We start from the raw sequence: 19503 nt of genomic DNA on the forward strand, positions 1-19503 counted from the left end.
ATTGCTGGTGTTACTGTCTGGACTTCTGGACAACATGAAAACTGAGGAGCTCACTGATGAAAGTTCAAGTACAAGTGATTTCTAAAGAAAAAGAAGCTAGCAGGAGAATTAAAATGGTAGTTCTGCACCATTACCAATCTTTGTCCAATCCTGATTGGCAAACATACTTAGTTTGGAGTTGAGATGAATGTTTAAGTAGACTTATATAAAGAACAGATGATTCATTCATTTAGGTAATCAAATGGATTGAATCAGTAATTATTTTGTTTAACTGAAGATTCCCAGAGATGGTATTTTTTGCATCTTAAAAAGGCAATTTCAAACTTAGATTTTCCAATATAAGAACATACAAACAGTTTTCTACACTACTGGCAAGAGAGTAAGACTTCTTCATAGCTTCCCTTGAGGTCTTTACAGAAAACATATGAAGAGAATCAATAATTATTTAGTCTGTGTAATTTGAATTGTCCTTTGTATCAGGTAGTTTTGGTGCTAATTGCTTCAGCACAATCTTGCATTAACAAAGATGCATCAGCTGCATAGTTTAAGACCGTGTGTGGTTCTCAAAAGGCAAGTTTTAGTACCTTGCCATTACATGTGACTATGTAATCTGCTGATATGTGGAAATTCAGCAAAACAGAATCAATGGAAATGTGTACGTCACTTTTCTAACACACCTAAGTCTAGAATAAAAAGCTTCCTTCCATGGGCAGATGTGATCTTGAATTTCACATCATCACAGATCATCTTTATGCTTCCAGAGTGCAGAGGGAGACAATGTAGACTTGAAAGCCCTTTCAGCACTTACTGTAGTGCTAGTTTATGTGAATCTTACTTTACGGAGGTTTTCAAAAAGGCTCTATCAGAGGAAGGTTAAACACACATTTAAAGTGCAAGCCTTTCAGACTGTAATCTTCTGCCAGGACTCAGTACCATTTTTCTAATAATTCTCCTCAACATGTACTTTGTGAAGACAAACATTAAATTCTTTCTTCAGATGAGCTTGAGCTTCCTCTCGAAGTCAAACTATTAGCTTGGCTTCGGCAAAAAACATTTCAATTGTCATGGAATGGAAGACAGGGTGACAGAGTGGTTAGGAACTTACTCAGTGATAAGCAACACAGACCGTTGGTGAAAAAATCAATCACGGGTTAGAGAAATAACAGGCAGCATGTCACAAGTCTCATGTTATTGTGCTTCACAGAGACCTGAAATGCAACCCATGCATTTTGGAAAATATCTTATACAGGGGTCAAGAACCCTGATAAAGTGGAAAATAAAATAATGATAAAAACAGGTGAAAATGATTGGGGGAAGTCATAACTAAGCTTGAATTTTGCAAACACACCTCTATGTAGTACAAGGTAAACAAGAGATGATAAAGGAACATGATTATAAATCTCAACACTAATACTGGATAACGCTGAAGTTGGTTAGAAATCTTTAAATGTCCAGTAGTCAGCAAGAGACATTAGGATGGATCAAATGAAGCAATCCAGACAGAAAAAGGGATACGCATTACCACTCCTCCGAAGTATGAAGACTGCACCACTCAATGGGTAAAGAAACACTAAAACCTAGACAATGATTGTATGCTAAGCTGATTGCATAGCTTGAATCTTAAGACGTTATGCAAGAGCTTTGAGGTTCTTAGCCTTTTATACTTTAGGAAGGTAGAATGGGAAAAGAGGAAAAAGGCCCTACACGTGATTCCAGTGCTCCTAGGTCTTACAATCACTTCTTCAAAGCTGGTTGGTAAAGTCTGATCCAGATGCAGGACTGTATAAATTTTGATATTAACAGACCAATAAGAACTTACTAACTGACACAGGGACTGCACATCAGCCGGAGCCCTACCTTTTCTACATGTGCCATTTGTGTCCAGTCTCAGTTTTTTTACCATTTATAATTGGAGCATAGCATGTGCTTAAGGATAGGGTAGGTGGAAGGAGGTGATGAAAATAATGGTGGGCAATAACTAAAAGTGCTGGAATAACCACAAGTGTAACTTTTCCTTAGTCTTTTATATTTGGCTCCCCAGGCTTCTGTATTGGTTAGAAAAAATCTTAATTACCTGTATAACTATTCCAAATTCCTATATTTTGCATTATTCCACAATCTAGTGGTTGGGTATAGAAATTCTGAATCATTATAAATAGTTTTCTTTTTGGGTGTCAATCAAAGGTGAGGTTTATGACCTTGAGTGTAAGCCCACACTGTCCGGGAGCAACCAGTCCCTTTTACATTTATTTTTGTCATTTTAAATATTAATGTTATATGCTCTCTTCACAAGGGACGAGTGTGTGATAGGATGTGAATCTAGAAGAGTTCCACAATGCAAAAGGAAAATGCTACTTACCCTGTAAGCATCCGTTTGTGGCATGTGCTGTGGCATCACATGCTATGCATAACTCTGTCATCTAGTGTTCGGCTTGGATATGTACAACTCTGCTTTTCTTCGAAGTAAGTCTTTTTAAGTCATGGGACCGTGTGACTCCTACTATTAGTATTGTTGAACATGTGCATCGGCTCCATTGTTGATGCATGGTAGAAAGGACTTCCAAGCTGGACAAATGGCGGCAACTCCAGCAGATTGATCTAGAACCAGGCTTCCATCATAACAGTGTCCTCTGATGTCCACCTCCTCAAACCAGCGGTGATGTGTCTGTTGTTGGTGGGGAAGAGAGAGAGGCCTGCTGCTGGACCAACTGGGTTTGAGTAGTCCCTACTGCGAATGATGAACTGTCTCCTCTGAAATCAAGATGGCCTCCGAAGGAGTTCCTTGATCCTGGGCCTTGAAACTTCAGAAACTCACTGAGATCCAGCACCATTGCTGAAACATCAAGGCCATAAGCCTGAATGTCCTGGACTCGCAGTGGTACAGGAAAGGCCTTGAACTTAATTGCGTCAGGTGTGACTTCGGCTCATTGACTGTGTTCCTAAACAATCTCAGGAAGGTTCACTGTCAACTGGAGGTGTTCCATGATTGACTGTGGTGAGTTTTGGGTCAACAGCCAGTCATCAAGTTAGGAGGAAACTGGTATCCCCAACCTCCAAAGGTTGGCAGCAACCAACCTTTGTGAACACTCATGCAACGTTGGTTACGTTGAAAGGGAGCACTGAAAGGAAAATGTTACTTACCCTATGAGCATCAGTTAGTGGCATCTAGTGTTTAGATTCACTTTCTGTGCATACTGCTGCCATCTAGTGCTGGGCTCAGATGAGTGCAAGCTGGTTTACTTCTAAGAAGTCTTTGAAATCATGAGGTATGTAACTCTTCCACTTGCCAGTAATGCGCAAAGCGAAGCATAGAGAGATGTCAATGCAAAAGAGGAAATAATATGATAGTAAAAGATTACAAACAGCCACAGGCATCGTGTGTGTGTATGTGTGTGTGTGTGTTTGGGGGGGGGGGGGGGGTAAAGGGGAGTGGGCTCATGTCAACCTACAGCATTACATGCCACAAAGAGATGCTTATAAGGTAAGTTTCATTTTCAGTTTGGAGCATGTGTGGCTGTAGAGACAGGCATGCTATGCATAGACTGTAAAGCAGTCCTCCCCAAAAAAGGTGGCTAATCTGTGGTTGTTGTAGTAGATTGAAAAAGAGTACTAAGTACTGCCTGACCAAAATTAGCTTGTTGAAGAGCTAGTACATCCACACAGTAATGTTTTGTGAAAGTGTAAGGTGCAGACCAGGTAGCTGCTTTGTATATGTCAGCTATTGGGATGTTCCCCAGAAAGGTCCCAAAGGCTCCCTTTTTCAGAGTGGAGTGAGCGTTAGGAAGAGTGGGCAAAGTCCTTTCAGCTTTAGCACAGTATGTCTGGATGCATTTGATGGTCCGTCTAGCAACGACAGCCCTGGATAAAGAGCTTCCTTTGTAAGGTTTAAAGAAAGCGACAAAGAGCTGCTTTCTTTTTCTAAATAGTTTAGTTCTATCAATGTAGTACATGAGGACTCGCTTTATATTCAAAGTATGGAGAGCCCGTTTTGCAACAGTCAGGTTGCTGGAAAAAAAACACAGGAAGTTCAATAGATTGTTTAAGGTGGAAGGGGGATACCAGCTTAGGGAGAAATGTGGGAGCTGTGTGAAGGATAACCCTAACCCTATGTGCATGGAAGAAAAGTGCTACCAGGGTTAATGCCTATAGTTCACTGACACACTTGAGTGAAGTGACTGCAACAAGGAATGCCACTTTCCACAGGACAAATTGAAGGGGGCATGAGTGGAGGGGCTCAAATGGAGGGTCCATGAGCACTGTAAGTAGAATGTTGAAATTCCACATCAGAGATTGTGGACCCAGAGGAGGAATGATCCTCGAGACCCTCCATGAAAACTTTAATGACTGGAATCCTGAAAAAGGAGAAGTGTTCTCTATTCTGAGGGTAGGCAGTCTTAGCAGCTAAAAGTAGATGTATGGAGGTGAAGGCTAGACCAGAAACCTGCAGATATTATAGGTAACAAACAATGTCCAGCACTGCGGCTTCAAAAGGATCAATGTGTTGAGTGACAGTACCACACATCTTTTAAGCTTTGCCGCATAGCAGGTCTGGGTAGTTAGTCTGTGTGCTCCCTTAAGGATGCTCATGCATTCCTGAGGAAGGTTGAGGTATCCAAATTCTATGACCTCAGGAGCCTAGTTTGGAAGGTTGAGCATCCCTGGATCTGGGTGCCCGATTTCTCCATGGTTCTGCAGGAGAAGCTCTGGCCTGTTGGAGAGAGACTCGTGCAGAACCAGAGAGAGTTTGAGTAGAGTTGTGAACAGTGGCTGGTGAGTCTATGTCGGAGCTACCAGGATGACCGTGAGGGACATTTGCTGAAGTCTCTGTACTACAGACTGAAAGAGCAGGAGAGGAGGAAAGTGCAGGCAAATAATCATGAACAGCTCATCCATAGTGCACTGTGGGTGTGGGAACCTGGATGCAAAGTTTGGGCATTTGTTTTTTTCTGTAGTTGCGAACAGATCTAATCCTGGAAAGCCCCACTTGAGAAAGTAGCGGAGAAGGACTTGCAGGTGGAGTTCCCACTCGTGGACTTGCTGCTGCATCCTGCTCAGGAGGTCGGAAAAGTCATGGTCTATCCCTGGAAGGAACTCAGCTAACAAAAGATTTTTGTGACAGAGTATATCTCCTAATGTGTTGGGATAACTGCAAGAGTTGTGGTGAGCATAGCCCTACCCCCCCCCCCCATTGTTTCTGAAGGTAATACATGTCTGTCATATCGTCTGTGCGGACAAGGACAGCTTTGCCTATTAGCTGAACTAGGAAAGCCTTCAATGCTAGATGGATGCCTAGAAGTTCCAAGTAACTGATATGGAAACCATATGGGCTCCCATTGTCCTTGAGAAGTCATAATCAGTAGTAACATTTGGTCAATTTGTGGACCAAAAAGGTGCTGGCCATCAATGGCTACATCAAGCAGATGTTGCTGAGCTTCTAGTTTGAAGCCAGAGTCACTGAGCCAGGGGTGCCTACGTAACAAAATGCAAGAATTAACTCCCCTGGTAGCAGTGTCTGCACTATCTAGGGGACAGTGAATGGTAGGGTTAGATATCTGCTTGCCCTCAGATACTATCTCAAGCCCCCTCATCCTTCGTTCCTCTGGGAGGTTCTGGAGGAGCGCCTCCTTTTTGTACCAGTGGGCATGGGCAAGAGGAGGTCGATGGATCTGGCAATGTGATACTGCTCCTTTATGGACTCTGTATGAAGGTCCCCCTTGTGGAAAAGAGCACATGATAGAAGGTAGAAGCGCCTGGAGGAGAAGGACGGGGAGGGTACAGGTCAGGGTCACTGTACCCAGGTGGATCTGAACCTTAAGTCTCATGGGTCACACTGTGGAGAAATGGCATATGTATCATCACCTGCCCCAAATCCACCCATGCTGCACCCAGCTATCAAGCGCATAACTAAGGCGAAACCAGTCCTAGGTTGCTTGTGTTCCAGTTCAAGGAGGTCCTGCCTTTGCAGTTCGGCTTGAACTGTTCAGACTAAAGCAGGGTCGACACTGATTTGCATATAGCTAGTCCAAACTGGAGTGACACTGTGTGCTAAATAACAATGGATTGGGATGCTGCCCTGATTAATTACCAGCGGCTGAGTTCAGTTCAAGCATTCCTAAGGTCCTGCATTTCCACCTGCACGTGTCTTAGAGGGTATGGGTGTAGTGACCCAATAAATAAACAGCACTGGCGATCTCCATGAAAGAATACTCGCGGAGAAAATCAGTTTTCAAAACTCTGTAATCCTCTTAGACACTCTATCCAGAGTTGTTGTGAAGAATGAACTTGGGTTCACCTTGCTGGTGCAAGCCTCAACCGCCACATCCTTTGCAGTAGGAAGTTAAGTGAGAAATTCAGGACCACCAAGAGCCAGCCGGTCATGTCTAGCCCCTTGCCTATTACTCAGTGGGCAGGACCAAGGTATCACCAAGCGTCCCTTAAGTATTCTGTGAGGAACTTGTTAAAGGGGAGTAGAGTCTCAGCTGTCTCTGGCTCAGGCAGCAAATTCCATTGAGGACATTCGTTTTGGTCTCAACTGAAGGCAAATGCAAATTCAGAACTTCAGATGCATGTCAAACCACTACTGCAAAGGATGCACTCATTTGTGGTCCAAGTGACAAGTCAAACTCAGCTTCAGAAAAGACATCAAGACCACTAGGCGTTTTGTAAATCCATGTAAAGTGGTTATTTGTAAATTAAGGAGGGAGGGAACCATTTCCATCCCAACCATCATCTCCTTCTTGAAGTGTGCCTCAGCTGGACCTTCCACCCTGGATTAAGCAATGGTTCAGAGTCAAGCTGCATGATACCCTGTTCACGGACGGACAACATAATCAACAATTCCACTCAAAATATCACAAACATCAATGAAAGTGAAACCTCTCCATACATTTCACCAGAGTTATTCCAAAATTATCATAAGACACTCACCGGCTATTTTCTGCCAGTGGTATTTTGTCACCTCTGGTGTACTAATAGCTGATAGCATCATCATCGGGTCTTTATTTTTGTTTTTTTTACCTCCAAAGAGGCAGGATAGTCACCACTGATCATGGAGACTTGTAGTGCAGTGAAGGCAAAAGTGAGTTCAAATTACTAGTCGTCTTAGAAGCTTTGGATTATGTGGATGTCAAATCTGATAGAAATTTGCTACAAAAGGGGCAGCGTTGGATCTACTGTGTGAAAACACATTGTTATGGTCTGAACGACTGAATTCCCTAGTCCTATGCTGTCCAATAAGAGAATATCTCTGTGCCTTACCAAAAATCAGCAGACAATGACTTTAATTGCTTACCTTTTCAAAAACCTTATGTTCCTAAATACTAGATTTACTCAATCATTGACTTTAGTTAACATTAGGGTCCCTTTTTTCATTTTTTCCACTTTTCTTCACTTTGCCGACAAACCGAATCTAGATACAGAGATAGTTGACCAAACTTTGTTTGGAAGAATCCACACACCCACAAGCTGTTATTACCTGTTATCTTATACAAAAGAATGACTTCTCAGGTGGTCTGATTAGGAAACCCCGAAACCGGTCCCAGGATGCTTGTTTCCGGTCCAGTGAGGACCTGGCTTGGCAGTTCGGGCTGGACTGTTCCCATGAGGAACAGGGTCAAGACTGATTTGCATATGGCTGGGTCCAAACTGGGGTGGCATGGTGAGCAAAACAACGATGGATTAAACCCAGATCTGTGACTGGGGGTGAGTGTTTGACAATGTTCAGCATTCCGTCCATCACTTGTTGTTTTTGCTTTGTCGCCTTAAGTGGGAAGGGTATGCCCAGACGTGGGTCCCGTGCTTCCCATGCCACTGGATTCAAGCTAGCCTGGCTGAGGGGTGAAACCCCGAAACCGGTCCCAGGATGCTTGTTTCCAGTCCAGTGAGGACCTGGCTTGGCAGTTCGGGCTGGACTGTTCCCATGAGGAACAGGGTCAAGACTGATTTGCATATGGCTGGGTCCAAACTGGGGTGGCATGGTGAGCAAAAAAACGATGGATTAAACCCAGATCTGTGACTGGTGGTGAGTGTTTGACAATGTTCAGCATTCCGTCCATCACTTGTTGTTTTTGGTCTGATTAGGAGCCCATACCAGTGTACAGTGATCATGTAAAGACTAATCCTTAATGTACTGGTATGCAAACAAAAAAAATGCAGTACACTCATTACACGTCTTCTTGCATGCTAACATCAGTATGGTGGAAGTATACAGCCCTGAAGAAGTTTTAAAGTCATGTACTGGTATGCAAACGAAAAATGCAATACTCTCACTATGGAAAATGTCACTTACCCAGTGTACATCTGTTCGTGGCATGAGTCGCTGCAGATTCATATGCTGTGCACAGTCCGCCGTTTGGTGTTGGGCTCGGAGTGTTACAAGTTGTTTTTCTTCGAAGAAGTCTTTTCGAGTCACGAGACCGAGGGACTCCTCCCCTTTCGGTTCCATTGCGCATGGGCGTCGACTCCATCTTAGATTGTTTTCCCCGCAGAGGGTGAGGTAGGAGTTGTGTATGTTAGTCATAGTGCCCATGCAATGGAATGAATACGTATGTACATAATAAAGGTTAAAGTAATATATTTACAAATGTACAATTGTTTAAGATCTACTTCTAAACGGCTACAGGCTCCCGGGGAGGCGGGTGGGCGCATGTGAATCTGCAGCGACTCATGCCACGAACAGATGTACACTGGGATAGTGACATTTTCCGTTCGATGGCATGTGTAGCTGCAGATACACATGCTGTGCATAGACTAGTAAGCAGTTATCTCCCCAAAAGCGGTGGTTCAGCCTGTAGGAGTTGAAGTAGTTTGAAATAATGTTCTTAGTACAGCCTGACCTACTGTGGCTTGCTCTGCAGTTAACACATCTACACAGTAGTGCTTGGTAAATGTATGAGGCGTAGACCATGTTGCTGCCTTACATATTTCGTTCATTGGAATATTTCCTAGAAAGGCCATGGTAGCCCCTTTCTTTCTGGTTGAGTGTGCCTTTGGTGTAATAGGCAGCTCTCTCTTTGCTTTAAGATAGCAGGCTTGAATACACTTAACTATCCACCTGGCAATGCCTTGTTTAGAAATTGGATTTCCTGTATGAGGTTTTTGAAAGGCAATAAATAGTTGTTTTGTCTTCCTAATTTGTTTTGTTCTGTCAATGTAGTACATTAGTGCTCTCTTGATGTCTAATGTATGTAGTGCTCTTTCAGCTACTGAGTCTGGCTGTGGGAAGAACACTGGTAATTCTACGGTTTGATTTAAGTGGAACGGTGAGATAACCTTTGGTAAGAATTTTGGATTTGTTCTTAGAACTACCTTATTGTTGTGTATTTGAATAAATGGTTCTTGCATGGTAAATGTCTGAATCTCACTCACTCTTCTTAGAGATGTGATGGCAATGAGAAATGCAACTTTCCACATTAAGTATTGCATTTCACAAGAATGCATGGGTTCGAAAGGTGGACCCATGAGCCTTGTTAAGACAATGTTGAGGTTCCATGAAGGAACAGGTGGTGTCCTTGGTGGTATAATTCTCTTTAGGCCTTCCATAAACGCTTTAATGACAGGTATTCTAAATAGGGAAGTTGAATGAGTAATCTGCAGGTAAGCAGATATTGCGGTGAGATGTATCTTTATGGAAGAGAAAGCTAGATTTGATTTTTGCAAATGTAGTAAATATCCTACTACATCTTTTGGAGATGCGTGCAATGGTTGAATTTGATTATTATGGCAGTAACAAACAAATCTTTTCCATTTATTTGCATAGCAGTGTCTAGTAGAAGGTTTTCTAGCTTGTTTTATGACCTCCATACACTCTTGTGTGAGGTCTAAGTGTCCAAATTCTAGGATTTCAGGAGCCAAATTGCTAGATTCAGCGATGCTGGGTTTGGATACCTGATCTGTTGTTTGTGTTGTGTTAACAGATCTGGTCTGTTGGGTAGCTTGACATGAGGTACTACTGACAGGTCTAGTAGTGTTGTATACCAAGGTTGTCTTGCCCATGTTGGTGCTATTAGTATGAGTTTGAGTTTGTTTTGACTCAATCTGTTTACTAGATATGGAAGGAGAGGGAGAGGGGGAAAAGCGTACGCAAATATCCCTGACCAATTCATCCATAGAGCATTGCCTTGGGATTGATGGTGTGGGTACCTGGATGCGAAGTTTTGGCATTTTGCGTTTTCTTTTGTTGCAAATAGATTTATTTGAGGTGTTCCCCAAATTTGAAAGTAAGTGTTCAGTATTTGGGGGTGAATTTCCCATTCGTGGACTTGTTGGTGATCCCGAGAGAGATTGTCTGCTAGCCGGTTCTGGATCCCTGGAATAAATTGTGCTATTAGGCGAATGTGGTTGTGAATTGCCCAATGCCATATTTTTTGAGTTAGGAGATACAACTGTGTTGAGTGTGTCCCCCCCTGTTTGTTTAAATAATACATTGTTGTCATGTTGTCTGTTTTGACAAGAATGTATTTGTGGGTTATCATGGGTTGAAATGCTTTCAACGCTAGAAATACTGCTAACAGTTCTAAGTGATTTATGTGAAACTTCCTTTGATGTATGTCCCATTGTCCTTGGATGCTGTGTTGATTGAGGTGTGCTCCCCACCCTGTCATGGAAGCATCCGTTGTTATGACGTATTGTGGCACTGGGTCTTGGAAAGGCCGCCCTTTGTTTAAATTTGTACTGTTCCACCATAGAAGCGAGATGTATGTTTGGCGGTCTACCAACACCAGATCTAGAAGTTGACCCTGTGCATGTGACCATTGTGATGCTAGGCATTGTTGTAAGGGCCGCATGTGCAATCTTGCGTTTGGGACAATGGCTATGCATGAAGACATCATGCCTAGGAGTTTTAATACCATTTGTTCTTGTATCTTTTGTGTTGGATACATGGCCTGTATCACCTTGTGAAATGTTTGAACCCTTTGTGGACTTGGAGTGGCTATCCCTTTTGTTGTGTTGATTGTCGCTCCTAAGTATTGCTGTGTTTGACACGGCAAAAGGTGTGACTTTGCATAGTTGATGGAGAAACCCAGCTTGTGAAGGGTCTGTATGACATACTTTGTGTGACGTGAACACCTTGTTAGCGTGTTGGTCTTGATTAACCAGTCGTCTAAGTAAGGGAACACGTGTATCTGCTGCCTTCTGATATGTGCAGCTACTACTGCCAGGCATTTTGTAAAGACTCTTGGCGCAGTTGTTATTCCGAATGGCAACACTTTGAATTGGTAATGTATTCCTTTGAATACGAACCTTAGGTATTTCCTGTGGGAAGGATGTATTGGTATGTGGAAATACGCATCCTTTAGGTCTAATGTTGTCATGTAGTCTTGCTGTTTGAGCAGTGGGATTACGTCTTGTAATGTGACCATGTGAAAGTGGCCTGATTTGATGTAGGTATTTAGTGTTCTGAGATCTAGTATTGGTCTCAGAGTTTTGTCCTTCTTTGGTATTAGAAAGTACAGTGAGTACACTCCTGTGTTTTTCTGTAGGCTTGGTACTAATTCTATTGCGTCCTTTTGTAGTAATGCTTGAACTTCTAGTCCTAGAAGATCTGTATGCTGTTTTGACATATTGCGTGTTTTCGGTGGGACGTTTGGAGGGAATTTGTGAAATTCTATGCAATAGCCATGTTGGATAATTGCTAAGACCCAAGTGTCTGTTGTTATTTCTTCCCAAGATTTGTAGAATTGGCTTAGTCTTCCCCCCACTGGTGTTGTGTGATGGGGTTGTGTGACTTGTGAGTCACTGTTTATTTTGAGGGGTTTTGGGACCTTGAAATTTTCCCCGACTTTTTGGGAATTGGCCTCCTCTATATTGTCCCCGAAAACCTCCCCTTTGATATTGACCATGGTAGGTAGGTGGTCTTGTCTGTGAAATGTTGGTTTCTGTGGGTTGACCCCGAAACCCTCCCCTAAAAGGTGTCTTCCGAAATGTGCCTCTGCTCTGCGGGGAGTAGAGTGCGCCCATGGCTTTGGCTGTATCGGTGTCCTTTTTTAGTTTTTCAATGGCAGTGTCTACTTCCGGCCCAAACAATTGCTGTTCATTAAACGGCATATTGAGCACAGCCTGTTGGATTTCGGGTTTGAACCCAGAAGTGCGCAGCCAAGCGTGCCTCCGTATTGTGACTGCAGTGTTTATTGTCCTTGCAGCTGTATCGGCTGCATCCATGGAAGACCGTATCTGATTGTTTGAGATACTTTGTCCCTCTTCCACCACTTGTTGCGCTCTTTTTTGGAACTCTTTGGGAAGGTGTTCGATGAAATGTTGCATTTCATCCCAATGAGCCCTGTCGTATCTTGCCAAGAGTGCTTGCGAGTTGGCGATACGCCACTGATTTGCTGCTTGTGCTGCAACTCTTTTTCCCGCTGCATCAAATTTGCGGCTCTCCTTGTCTGGAGGAGGTGCGTCGCCTGATGTATGAGAGTTGGCTCTTTTACGAGATGCCCCCACAACTACTGAGTCCGGTGTTAGTTGTGTTGTAATAAATATTGGGTCTGTGGGAGGTGCCTTATATTTTTTCTCCACCCTCGGAGTTATGGCTCTGCCTTTAACTGGCTCCTGAAATATTTGTTTTGTGTGCCTTAGCATTCCTGGGAGCATGGGAAGGCTTTGATACTGGCTATAGGTGGAGGACAGGGTGTTAAAGAGAAAGTCATCCTCAATAGGTTCCGAATGTAGTGAGACATTGTGGAATTCGGCTGCCCTTGCGACCACCTGTGCATATGATGTACTGTCCTCAGGTGGTGACGGTTTAGTTGGATATGAGTCTGGACTATTGTCAGACACTGGGGCGTCGTAGAGGTGCCATGCATCGGGATCATCCTGGCTCATTGTGGTATGAGCTGGTGAGTGCGTTAGTGGTGGAGTTTGCGCCGGTGATGCATGTGTTGATTGTGGTGGAGAAGGTGGTGGTGTTACTTTCTTTACCACCTTTGCTTGTGGTTGCTTGTCCCCTTGTTGGAAAACAAGTTTCCTTTTCATCTTCATTGGGGGAAGAGTGGTTATCTTCCCTGTGTCTTCATGGATGTGAAGCCTCCTTTGAGTGTAGTCAGTCTCTACAGTTTGAAGCTCTTCACCAAATCTGTGCAATTGGGTGTTTAGTCCTTGTTCCTCTGTATAGGAACTAATTTTCGGTTCCGAGGCTTTTTTCGGTACCAAAACCGTTTCGGTAGGCTTTTTAGGCTCCGAAGAAGGTTTCTTTGATTTCGGTGTGGGATCTCGGTGCCGAACATCTTCGGTGCCGCTGTCTCTGCGCCGAATTTCCTCGGAGCCGGTGTCTCAGCTCCGAGGTTGCTGTGTGGCGGTATCACGACCAGAGTCGGATGACTTCGACACCAGCATGCCCTTTTTCGGTGCCTTGGGTCGGTCACCTAGTTTGTGGGTTAAGCCATGGCCTGTTGGCAGTGGCGTCCCCTGGGCTTTTGAGGACTTTGAGAGTCCTAATTTTCGACGTCTTACTCACGGTTGTTATGTCTTCGGCGTCGGATTCCCCCGAATCCGACTCGTGGATGTTTCCTCTTCGTCCTCGAACCGATGTTGTCCTGTCGGCGTGGACGCCATTTGCAATCTTCTGGCTCTTCGGTCTCTGAGCGTCTTCCTCGACCGAAACTCTCGTCAGGCTTCACACGTATCCTCCTTGTGCTCCGGGGACAGGCACAAGTTACAGACCAGATGCTGATCCGTATACGGATATTTGTTATGGCATTTAGGACAGAAGCGGAACGGGGTCCGTTCCATCAGTCTTGAAGTCGCACGCGGTCGTGCCGACCAGGCCCCGACGGGGGATCGAAATTACCCCGAAGGGCCACCGGAGCTCTTCAAGATTCGGTGTCGATTTGTTCTAACTAACCCGATACCGAACAAAACAATACCGACGATTTTTTCCGAGATTCTAACTAACTTTCCGACCCGAAACACGGAGCGAAAAGGAACACGTCCGAACCCGATGGCGGAAAAAAAACAATCTAAGATGGAGTCGACGCCCATGCGCAATGGAACCGAAAGGGGAGGAGTCCCTCGGTCTCGTGACTCGAAAAGACTTCTTCGAAGAAAAACAACTAGTAACACTCCGAGCCCAACACCAGACGGCGGACTGTGCACAGCATGTGTATCTGCAGCTACACATGCCATCGAACATACATATTCTTACATGTTAACACCAATCCAGTGGGAGTATACAGCACTGAAGAATTTTTTATTATGTACCCCTGACAATATTCAGCTTTATTTTTGGGGGACTCTAGTGAATATTGGGGCCCTTCTTCACACTGCCAGAATAGCAGGGCCATGATATAGAGATATTTGCCAAAACTAAGTCTAAGCGAAATTCAGACCCTGTATAATGTAAGCGGTATAAAATGATGATATTGATGGATTTATCGTAACACTAATGCTGTGTGGCAAATGGTGTGCCTGAAGTATAACTTAAGCAGTATAAAATATTGATGGATTTTAACCAATTTGGTTCCTATTTTGCAGGGTTCACTTGTCCAGTGGATGGCACTCACCTTTTGTTTGGTTTTAGGACTGACATTAAAGTCTCCAGGTCCTCGAAGTTAAGGTACTCATAAGTAGAAGATTTCAGTTGGTAATGTCCATCTCAATTTATTGGGATCGGTTATAAAAAGGTCCTCAAGAAAGCCAATGACCTATTAGGCGCTAGGAGGATTAAACATGTTGACCACTTGATGTGAAGGATGTGTAATTCGTTCCATCACATAACACTGTTTTTATTTTTGCCCCATCCCAGTTACAATAAATAGGACTTGATCTGGGTATAGAGGTAATTTGAACTAAATGCATGAACAATGCGTAAACAGCAAAGTAACACAGCAATGGCACTTACCTCCCCTCCTGGTCTTGCCACTGCCTCCACCCACACACACAAAATTATACTGGATTATACTGTAGCAGATCCTCCAGTGTGGCCCCAGTGACCTCAATGTCTCCAATGTCTGGCAGCTATAGCTCAACCCTGGCCCCCGAAACAAAAGTACCCCCAACACTTTTAGTGTTGCCCTGCTGGTCACCCATAAGCCTGCCTCAGCGCCTGAAGCAGACCAGAGCCAGAGGCAGAACCAGAAGCAACACAATGAGATAGTTCTTATCTTTTTCCGACATTTCTTTGGTCATGTATGTACAAGTAGATCCCTCAAATTGAGTTCTCTTCTGTATGCAGAACACTTGGTCTCGACCAGCTCAAGGAGCCCGAGTTAACAATTCTCCAACTCTTGGTCATTAAATTCTTCAGTTGGTTTGATGCAGTATTGTAAGTTGTCACATAAGTCAGGATATCTGGTGCTTCAACACGTTATACTTCGGTAAAACGAGTCTCTATTCCGGTGTCTGGCTCTCTTGTATCATTTTGAAACTATGTGAACAGGATAGGTCCAGGTTCTTAATTTCTCTGTCAATTGCTGAGCGTGAGATTTGTAATCCTTGATGTTACTGCATCTCCTGCTCAAACATAGGAATTGACCGTAAGCTAAGTTTTCTCTCAAAGTTCGTGGGTGAAAACTGTTAAACAGAAGTAAACTATTTTTGTGCGTAGGCTTGTGGTACATGTTCATGCTGGAAGCTACATGCTGCTAACAAAAATAGTGACATCTAAAAACTGAAGTGAAGTGTTACTCATATTGTTGGTAAATTTGAGAAATTGGTCCCGTACATTCAGCCATTCAAGAAAATCAAGGAGTCTGTTTACCACCATCCCAGATGATGAGGACATCAGCTATATAAAGTTTCCACAAATTAATTCTCTGATAATATGGATTAGTTATAGAAAAAATTAGTTTCTTCAAAATTGCTGGCCGACAGGCCATCCAAATTTGGGGTAAAAGTACTGTCCATAGTAGTTCCAAGCATTTTAAGTACAGCACCCCTTCGTATTCGAAGTAGTTTTCTTTAAGGAGGAGTCTACAGCATTCAAGAATGAAATGCCTTGGTGTTCGATAGTGCCAGTCCTCCTTCAAAAGAACTTGTTCCACTGTATCTAATGTTGCAGACTGGGGTAGACTGGTGTACAGAATTTCGATGTCGAAGCCCACCAACAACATCTTATGTGAATCAAACACATAATCCTGTCACAGTGTCAACGGATCTCCTGTATCCTTCAAATATGTAGGTGTCTGCTGTACTATAGGTCTCAAAAAAGAGCAAAATATCAAAGTGATTATAAAACTAAGCCTATACTAGATACAACTGGCTGGTCTGGTGGGGGAAGATCGATCCTCATGCATTTTGGGGGAGCGAGAAAACATAAGGTGCCCTCGCTTCCTTCATACACAGGAAATCAGCCTTTTTTGTTTTTTAGAAATCCACCTTCTCATTTTAGCCTCTTCTACCACGTTCTCAATTATCCTGTATAGCCTTTTAGTTGGATCCTGTGTTATAACTCTGTAATATCATATCACTCAAAAGGACAGTTCATTGCTTGTCATAATCACACTTTTTCCCCCAATCGGTCGATACCTTCATTTTTGTCAGCCAGTTTAATAACCAGTTCTATATTCTCTGTAAGCTCACAAAGGGAGTTTCGTTCTTTTATAATTATATTGTCAAATAGTTTGAATTTGGAATCATCTAGTGCTTCTCTATCTTTAAAAATTGCCTGTTCAAAGGCCAATGTCTCTACAGGGACCATAGAGTTGGGAAAACTAGAGGCTCATTTCCGACTTAAACCAGTGAAGCCTCCTTTCTCAATGTTCACCTTTCTGTTGAAAAATGCTTTAAGTTTTAGCTTTCTACAAAACTGTGACATTTCACTCAGGGGGTGGAATTAGTCAAATGTGGGTGTGTGAAAAAATCCCAATCCTTTATTGAGAATATATGCTTCTTCCTCTGAGGGGACAATATGTCAAATTAAATATCAATGACTGCCGGTGCTCATTCCAGGTTGGTCCTTTGTAGTGCTCCTGGTTTGCATTCCAGTCTCGCCATCTTCCTAACTAACTTCTCTTCCTAATCTTCCTCTTTGCTGTACAGGACCTCTACGTCAAAAAGGTCTAAACATAGGTGGAAAGCAGGGTGGATGCCTTCCCATGTAAGAGTTCATACACCCTGCAAATTGTGGGGTGAAAGATTGGAAAAAAGGCATGGCTTGATCGCTATGGTACATTTCGTGCCAAAGCTGTTGCCATCCATGCCCCCGTTCTTGTCCTCTAGCCCTACATCTCCCTCTAGTCTCTTCATTGCTACTCCAACCTGTTGAGTCTGTCGATTTGTCAACTGAGGATTCTACATCAGACTCTTGATCTTTTTGAGCTTTATAATCCTCTTTTGTGTAAGGGTACAATTTTTGTCTTGGGAAAAACCATTGAGGTCCTTCCCCCATCTTCTGTATTTTACTCTGTGTGAGAAAGTCTTTCATTTCTGCTATTTCTTTATCTCAAGTCTATTTTTGAAGACCGTTATGTGTACCACTGTCTTCAGTTTCCCTTCACTCATCTGTATCTTGACAGTTAAGGTAACTCTTGCCAATTGTTATTATTAAAACAAGCCAATCACATGTGCTGCACCAGGAAATTGAGGCCCAGTCTTTTCTAAAAAAAAAAAAAAAAAAAAAAAAAAATGATGTCATCAAGGAAGATAAGGGGAGCGTTATTAAACAGAGTCCTCTGGGAGCTGCGCTGGCATATAGATATTCCGTCATCACTCTCTGGAGTAATGGAGACAGCACCCATCACCCTACCTGGTCTTTTGTGTTCATCCCAACTGCAGTCCTCCAAAAGCCGATACCCCCTTGTATATTAGCTAGATACGAATGGCATCTTTTTTTATCCTTTCATATTTGAGCACAGTGAGGTTGGTGTCTGTGTTTATATTTAACAGGACTTTATCACAATCCTCAGTCGCACATGGATTTGATTAAGTACGGGAATTTATATTCCTTGTATTTCGGTGTAGATTTGTTTGCCTGAGAAATTGGTTGAATTCAAACACCCTGAGGGTGCAGTATACTGCCCCTTTCCACACAGGGGTAACCAAGCACCTGTTCTTAATTAGCATCAGGTATCTGAGTACAAGTGCAGCCTTCGTGCACACCCTGTGAACATTCAGGACCGGGAGGAAGCCACGAATGGGGTGTGTGCGACTGGATCTCTAAGTGCTTAAACTAGAGCTACGTTATTCATATCTGCAGTTTAAACTAACTGTGTCTTGCTTCATAGCAGGCTAAATGCTTATTTTTGACTGTGAAGGCTTTTGTCAGAAGGATGAGCATACTAATTTGGTTGGCCCTTTATATTACCATTAAAGCAGGCCAGGGGTTGGGGGGTTGAGAGTTTGGCGTTCACGGTTGTGTGTGTCGGTGCACGCTCTTAACATCCTTAATCTCATGGCTCTGTTTTAAAGCGTTCAAACGTCTTAGCATATCAGCATTTGGTACACTTGTCGAAATGTATTAGTCTGTCGTCTATTTTCAATTTATTAAATTACAAAAAGTACAGATGCTCTGTGCATGTTTGAAGCTTGGTATTTAACGGATTGTCATACAGCAGTCATTTGGTCAGCATGCCAACATGATGCTAGGAATCTTAGCTTTTATAGTGCTCCTTGTTTTTTATGGCACACTGTCGTGGAAATGTACTAGCCGCCTCCCACAGTCCGATGGGGCCATTACTTTCCCATTTATAGGTATGTTGCATCTCAATAGCAGGTTTATCAGTGTGTCTGAAAGAAACGACTAGAAGATAGTTAAGTGGCAACCTTACAAACTTCACATAACTTGAGGCATTTTTCATATCTGATTACCGAGAATACATGTAGTGCTAGAGATTGAGGATGCTGTAATTTCCTCTATGCTTAAAAAAAGTTCTAGTTTCTCGCTTTGTTTTAATTTGTCTTTATTTCATCTGAGATATTTATTGTAAATAATAAAAACAATCATCTATCATTTCTTTTGAATGTTTTTTTTTTTTTTTTTTAAAGTGTGTTCTTATCTTTCATTGTTTAAATATTTATCATTTGGATGTAGCTGACCACCAGTGATATTATGGGGACGTTTCTTTGGGACATTACTGTATTCATATCACACCAATGTTGTTTAGCAAATGGGTGTCTGAAGTAGAACATAGGCGGTATAAAGTGATGATATTGATGGACTTGGACCAATCTGGTTCCTTTCTTGCATGGTTCATTAGTCCAGTGGATGTCACTCACCGTTTGTTTTCTAGGACTGACAGCCAAGTCTACCGGTCCTCGAAGTTAAGGTACTCATAAGTAGAAGATTTCACTGAGTAATGTCCTTCGTGATTTATTGGGATCTGTAATAAAAAGCTCCTGAAGAAAGCCAACAACCTATTTAGGTGCAAGTAGGCTGAAAGACATCGACCATTTGATGTGAATGACAAGTAAATCGTTCCCATCACATCGCACTGTTTTTGTGTTTCCCCATCCCAGTTACAAAAAATAAGATTTCATCTCGGTAAAGAGGTAATTTTAATTCACTTTCACCTTCCCCACACTTTTTCCACAGATCTCTACAAGTGTACTTGACCAGTGGTGACTTATGCC

At 42.9% G+C, this 19503-nt stretch overlaps 1 protein-coding gene across 1 annotated transcript in view; it reads right to left on the reverse strand.

The window, feature by feature from the left end:
* The window catches only part of CREBBP (CREB binding protein), a 1321122-nt gene that overhangs the window by 1054774 nt on the left and 246845 nt on the right, over nucleotides 1-19503 (reverse strand). The window lies entirely within an intron of this gene.

This window comes from Pleurodeles waltl, chromosome 10, assembly GCF_031143425.1.
Source record: "Pleurodeles waltl isolate 20211129_DDA chromosome 10, aPleWal1.hap1.20221129, whole genome shotgun sequence".
Lineage (NCBI taxonomy): Eukaryota > Metazoa > Chordata > Amphibia > Caudata > Salamandridae > Pleurodeles > Pleurodeles waltl.